The sequence below is a fragment of the Octopus bimaculoides genome, chromosome 30 (genome assembly GCF_046866305.1).
Source record: "Octopus bimaculoides isolate indiv1 chromosome 30, ASM4686630v1, whole genome shotgun sequence".
Classification (NCBI taxonomy): Eukaryota; Metazoa; Mollusca; class Cephalopoda; order Octopoda; family Octopodidae; genus Octopus; species Octopus bimaculoides.
This window is the reverse complement of record NC_142957.1, coordinates 16,002,852-16,010,598: the sequence shown is the minus strand read 5'-3', so window position 1 is coordinate 16,010,598 and position 7,747 is coordinate 16,002,852.

The following is a 7,747-nucleotide window of genomic DNA, read 5'->3' as shown; positions in this document are numbered from 1 at the left end:
TTTTTGCTTAAATTCTATCTTAATAATATCATTAACTCTCTTGTTCAAAGACTCAATGAAATTAAAAATTTTTGGTTGTAAGATTAGAATGACAGCAGATCAGGAAATCCATACAAATAAACGCATGGAATTGTGCATGATTCCAATACACAGCCATCCACATTCCAACACACGCATGCATGCATGTGTAATAAAGACAAAGACACAAAAGAAAACACACACATACATGCACATACATATTATATGCATAGACGTGTAAAGGCACATGTACACATGCGTGTGCATGTGTGCACATATGCATGCGAGAACACATAGATGCACACAAGAACACACACATGCAGACATATACACAGATGCTTGCCTATTCAAAAAACTAGCTACACCGCATGCATGTGCATATGCACACACACGCATACACTGGAATAAGCATACATGAGCAAACACTCAGCTATTTACACACACACACACACACACACACACATATGAATATATTCACTCGCAGAACTGCCTCAGGCACACACTCTAGACACACACACTCGTGCACATGCACGCACACACACACACACATATGTGTTTTGATTTTTAAAAAACTGAGTATTATGTTAAAACGTGTTTTGAAATATGTGTATATTTAGATAGGCGCAGGAGTGGCTGTGTGGTAAGTTACTTGCTTACAGCCACATGATTCCAGGTTCAGTCCCGCTGCATGGCACCTTGGCCAAGTGTCTTCTACTATAGCCTTGGGCCAACCAAAGCCTTGTGAGTGAATTTGGTAGACGGAAACTGAAAGAAGCCCGTCGTATATATGTATATATATATATATATATATATGTGTTATTTCTTTACTACCCACAAGGGGCTACACACAGAGGGGACAAACAAAGACAGACAAACGGATTAAGTCGATTATATCGACACCAGTGCGTAACTGGTACTTATTTAATCGACCCCGAAAGGATGAAAGGCAAAGTCGACCTCGGCGGAATTTGAACTCAGAACGTAGCGGCAGACGAAATACCGCTAAGCATTTCGCCCGGCCCGCTAACGTTTCTGTGTGTGTTTCTCCCCCCCACCATCGCTTGACAACCGATGTTGGTGTGTTTACGTCCCCATAACATAGTGGCTCGGCAAGAGTGACCGATAGAATAAGTAAGTACTAGGCTCATAAAGAATAAGTCCTGCGGTTGATTCGTTCGACCAAATGTAGTGCTCCAGCATGGCCGCAGTCAAATTGCTGAAACAAGTAAAAGAATAAAAGTACAAAAGAATACGTACATGTTCGCAAATTTCAAATCTTATGAGTACACCAAAATATGTTTTAATTTTATATAAGCCAAAGGAATTTGCCGAAAGTCAATTTTAGCTGTTTATCGTGAGAATGAGTCTGAGATTTTGCAATAAATAGCTGCGACTGCTTGGTGCTTATATGTAACAACTGTGATATTACAAATGTATTAAGTTAGCATAATAAATTTGTCTAATAAATTGAATAGTTTAACGGAAATTGAACTGCATATTTCACTCGACATAAATTAACTTTTGGTAGACAAAGGAGTGGCTGTGTGGTAAGAAATCTGCTTCCCAACTATATGGCTTCGGGTTCAGTCCCACTATGTGGCACGTTGGGCAAGTGTCTTTTACTATAGTCCTCAACCCACAAAAAGCCTTCTGAGTAGATTTGGTTTCACGGAAACTGAGAGAAGCCTATTGTGTGCATGCATATATATATATATATATATATATATATATATATATATACATACATATACATATATATACATATATATAGTTTTTTTTATTCTCAAAGACTTTTGATAATCTTTTTCTAAAAAAGTGAAACCGGTTAAGTAAATAAATATCTTTAAAATAAGTGCATTTTCAAACCTTCTTTCATATATATTTCCACTCGTACGGTATTCCACAACTTTACTTTCAGTTTCCGTCTACCAAATCCACTCACAAGGCTTTGGTTGGCCCAAGGCTATAGTAGAAGACACTTGGCCAAGGTGCTACACAGCGGGACTGAACCTGGAATCATGTGGCTGGTAAGCAAGTGACTTACCACACAGCCACTCCTGCGCCTATCTAAATATACTCATATTTCAAAACACGTTTTAACATAATACTCAGTTTTTTTTAAATCAAAACAATTTATTTTAATGTAATTAAGATTTTTTTTTTTTACCTTATCAACATTTATACTGTTAGCTATAAGAAAACCTATTAACTCAACTTACAATAAATACTATCTTGACAAATGTAGAAATCACAAAAAGCTTTATTCCTCAATAATATTATCTTGAAAACTAATTACCTGAATAATTTATTTCAATTAACTCAGATGAAAGTTACAGAGAGGGTCATAGCCCAACTAATTAGGGAGCGAATCAATTTAGATGAGATGCAGTTTGGGTTCGTGCCAGGTAAAAGCACTACTGATGCCTTATTTCTAGTGAGACAGTTGCAGGAGAAATACCTAGCTAAGGATAAACCTCTGTACCTGGCTTTCGTTGACATGGAGAAAGCCTTTGACAGGGTCCCCCGATCCCTTATCTGGTGGTCAATGAGGAAACTTGGGATAGAAGAATGGTTAGTGAGAGCTGTGCGAGCCATGTACAGAGATGCTGCCAGTAAGGTGAGGGTTCGAAATGAGTACAGCAATGAATTCCGGGTAGAGGTAGGGGTCCACCAAGGTTCCGTCCTCAGCCCCCTCTTATTTATCATAGTCCTCCAGGCAATCACAGAGGAGTTCAAGACAGGTTGCCCCTGGGAGCTCCTCTATGCTGATGACCTTGCCCTAATTGCGGAGTCACTATCAGAACTAGAGGAGAAGTTTCAGGTGTGGAAGCAAGGTCTAGAATTGAAGGGCCTTAGAGTCAACATAGCTAAAACCAAAATCCTAATAAGTAGGAAGGTAGATAAAACACAAACCCCTTCAGGTAGATGGCCCTGCTCAGTATGTAGAAAAGGAGTAGGTAGTAACTCTATAAGATGTACCCGGTGCAAGCTATGGACACATAAGAGGTGCAGCAACATCAAAGGCAGGTTAACTAGCAAGTTAGTTTTTGTTTGTGGCAGATGTTCAGGTGCAATAAAGACTGCAAACAAACAGGAAACAACTTCTATCTCATTCCAGGGTGAAAAACTAGAGGTAGTCGATAGCTTCCGCTATCTGGGCGACCAAGTTAGTAGTGGGGGTGGGTGCGCTGAAAGTGTAGCTGCTAGAATAAGAATAGCCTGGGCAAAGTTTAGAGAGCTCTTACCCCTGCTGGCGACAAAGGGACTCTCATTCAGAGTAAAAGGCAGACTGTATGACGCATGCGTACGAACAACCATGCTACATGGCAGTGAAACATGGGCTGTAACTGCTGAGGACATACGTAAGCTCGCAAGGAATGAAGCCAGTATGCTCCGTTGGATGTGTAATGCCAATGTGAATACCCGTCAGAGTGTAAGTATCTTGAGAGAAAAGCTGAACATTAGAAGCATCAGTTGTGGCGTGCAAGAGAGACGATTGCGCTGGTATGGACATGTGGTGAGAATGGAGGAGGATAGCTGTGTGAAAAAGTGCCACACCCTAACAGTTGAGGGAACCCGTGGAAGAGGTAGGCCCAGGAAGACCTGGGCTGAGGTGATGAGCCAAGACCTTCGTACATTGGGCCTCACCCATGCGATGACTACTGACCGAGACCTTTGGAAATGTGCTGTGCGTGAGAAGACCCGGCAAGCCAAGTAAGATCGTTGCCAGTGCCCCTGGACTGGTTCTTGTGCAGGTGGCACATAAGATGCACCATTTTGAGCGTGGCCGTTGCAAGTACCGCCTGACTGGCTCCTGTAGGATTTTCGAGCGAGATCGTTGCCAGTGCCCCTGGACTGGCTTGTGCGGGTGGCACATAAAAGACACCATTTCGAGCGTGGCCGTTTTCGTGCGGGTGACACGTAAAAGCACCCACTACACTCTCTGAGTGGTTGGCGTTAGGAAGGGCATCCAGCTGTAGAAACTCTGCCAAATCAGACTGGAGCCTGGTGTTGCCATCCGGTTTCACCAGTCCTCAGTCAAATCGTCCAACCCATGCTAGCATGGAAAGCGGACGTTAAACGGTGATGATGATGTAAGACCAAGAAAATGTAACACCAAAAAAAAAAATGAAAAAAGAAAAACTGCCACAAAAATTGCATAGCATTTCACTACTATTCATCCTGGAAATAATAAATATAGTGTCTTTTTATCTTGTATTTTTTACTTGTTTCACGTAAAAAGCACCCACTACACTCTCGGAGTGGTTGGCGTTAGGAAGGGCATTCAGCTGTAGAAACTCTGCCAGATCAGATTGGAGCCTGGTGTAGCCATCTGGTTTCACCAGTCCTCAGTCAAATCGTCCAACCCATGCTAGCATGGAAAGCGGACGTTAAATGATGATGATATATATATATATATATATATATATATATATATATATATATATATATATATATATATATATATATACATATATATATTGGAGTGGTTGGCATTAGGAAGGGCATCCAGCTGTAGAAACTCTGCCAGATCAGATTGGAGCCTGGTGTAGCCATCTGGTTTCACCAGTCCTCAGTCAAATCGTCTAACCCATACTAGCATGGGAAACGGACGTTAAACGACAATGATGATGATGATGATCACAAGTAATATGTGAGCAAGATACTGTGCAGTGGGTTTCAGCCAGGTTGGTATCAAAAGGGTTAAAATACTATTGAGGGTTTTTTTTCCAGGGATAAAATTTTGCTAAAACTGTGTTTTCTTTACTTCTAAACCAGGCATAGCTCTTTTACTCTTTTACTTGTTTCAGTCATTTGACTGCGGCCATGCTGGAGCACCGCCTTTAGTCGAGCATATCGACCCCAGGACTTATTCTTTGTAAGCCTAGTACTTACTCTATCGGTCTCTCTTTAGCCGAACCGCTAAGTTACGGGGACGTAAACACACCAGCAGTGGTTGTCAAGTGATGTTGGGGGACAAACACAGACACACAAACACATACACACACATACATATATATATATATATATATATATATATATATATATATATATGACGGGCTTCTTTCATTTTCCGTCTACCAAATCCACTCACAAGGCTTTGGTCGGTCCAAGGCTATAGTAGAAAACACTCGCCCAAGATGCCACTCAGTGGGAATGAACCCGGAACCATGTGGTTGGTAAGCAAGCTACTTGTCACACAGCCACTCCTATGTATATGTTTGTATATATATATATATATATATATATATATATATATATATATATGACGGGCTTCTTTCATTTTCCGTCTACCAAATCCCAAGGCTTTGGTCGGCCCGAGGCTATACTAGGAGACACTTGCCCAAGATGCCACGCAGTGGGACTGAACCCGGAACCATGTAGTTGGTAAGCAAGCTACTTGTCACACAGCCACTCCTATGTATATGTTTGTATATATATATATATATATGACGGGCTTCTTTCAGTTTCCGTCTACCAAATCCACTCACAAGGCTTTGGTCGGCCCAAGGCTATAGTAGAAAACACTTGCCCAAGATGCCACACAGTGGGAATGAACCCGGAACCATGTGGTTGGTAAGCAAGCTACTTGTCACACAGCCACTCCTATGTATATGTTTGTATATATATATATATATATATATATATATATATATATGACGGGTTTCTTTCATTTTCCATCTACCAAATCCCAAGGCTTTGGTCAGCCCGAGGCTATACTAGGAGACACTTGCCCAAGATGCCACGCAGTGGGACTGAACCCGGAACCATGTAGTTGGTAAGCAAGCTACTTGTCACACAGCCACTCCTATGTATATGTCTGTATATATATATATATATATATATATATATATGACGGGCTTCTTTCAGTTTCCGTCTACCAAATCCACTCACAAGGCTTTGGTCGGCCCAAGGCTATAGTAGAAAACACTTGCCCAAGATGCCACGCAGTGGGAATGAACCCGGAACCATGTGGTTGGTAAGCAAGCTACTTACCACAAAGCCACTCCTATGTATATGTTTGTATATATATATATATATATATATATATGACGGGCTTCTTTCAGTTTCCATCTACCAAATCCACTCACAAGGCTTTGGTCGGCCCAAGGCTATAGTAGGAAACACTTGCCCAAGATGCCACGCAGTGGGAATGAACCCGGAACCATGTGGTTGGTAAGCAAGCTACTTACCACAAAGCCACTCCTATGTATATGTTTGTATATATATATATATATATATATATATATATATATATATATATATATGACGGGCTTCTTTCAGTTTCCATCTACCAAATCCACTCACAAGGCTTTGGTTGGCCCGAGGGTATAGTAGAAGACACTTGCCCAAGGTGCCTCGCAGTGGGACTGAACCCGGAACCATGTGGTTGGTAAGCAAGCTACTCACCACACAGCCACTTCTGCGCCTGTAGCTGTAATATTTAATTATATTTTGCACAGAAAAATCAATACTCTCATTGATTGGTTTTGTTATAACGAAGAAAAACCAAAAGCAGTGACCCAACTGATTCAGAAGAACATTTCATTCTGCTAAATGTCCATTTGGGTCAATTAAAATCCATCAGCTGGTTTGGTTGAGTAGGGGTCAGTTACCTTACTTGGTTGTGTTGATTGTAATTGTAAAACCAAAGCTGGAAATATAACTTGAGCTTTTGTTGTACTTTTATACTTGCAATTATGAAGTACAGTTTGTTTCAGATTCTGATGCTCGGGAAGTAATAAAATTAATTAGATTTTTGTTGAATAAAATAATAAAAATAAAAAAAAACGAATTAACGATAATGTTTTCTTTCTTTCATTGGTCATAACTGAAACTGTTTTGAGATGTTATTTAAACACATTTTTTTGAAATACAAAATACACGGGAGTTTTTTCCATGGGCCAACCAACACTTCAATTAGCGACATCAAATTCCTTCCCACCGTTGTTATATTACTCTTTCATTTGTTTCAGTTATTTGACTGCGGCCATACTGGTGCACCGCCAGAACGTTTTCTTTGTAAGCCTAGTACTTTTTCTATCGGTCGCTTTGCCAAACCGCTAAGTTATGGGGACGTAAACACACCGACATCAGTTCTCAAGCGATGATGGACGGGGAGACAAACACAGACACACACACACACACACATATATATACACATATAATTAAGGGATCAGCAACAGTTGCTTCACCACATACCGAAATTTAGAAATAGCAGTTAAAGTGCTAATTCTACTACTACAATAAGTCTCCAACAGATAGCAGTACTTGTAACTCACAAAGGCAAAACAAGAAGAAAAAAATAGCGAAACTAACCAGTCTTAGTCAATCATAGACGCGATTCTTGATCAGAATAGTAAAAAAATATATATATATATCAGTGGCATGCGATGAATTTCTTTGCACCCCCAGCCCCGCCCCCTGGGGATTTTCCAGTAAAAAACTTTTCGTATTCCTACGATTTACAAATGGGAGATTCTGAATATGCAATCACCCCCGTATGAAAGTGTATTGTTTGTATTTCAATTTCTCTTCGAAACGTCAGTACTTTCCCATCCTCACTGGCCCTTACAAAAGTCTAAAAATCATAAGTGAAATGTAATAAAGATGAAATTGGATTCTGTTAATGTTTTTCCATATTCGGAATTTCTGTTAAAGGTCGAAATCCGAAAAAAAATGTTCACAAAGGTGCGATTCTGCATTAACCCCTATACCTATTGGTTGA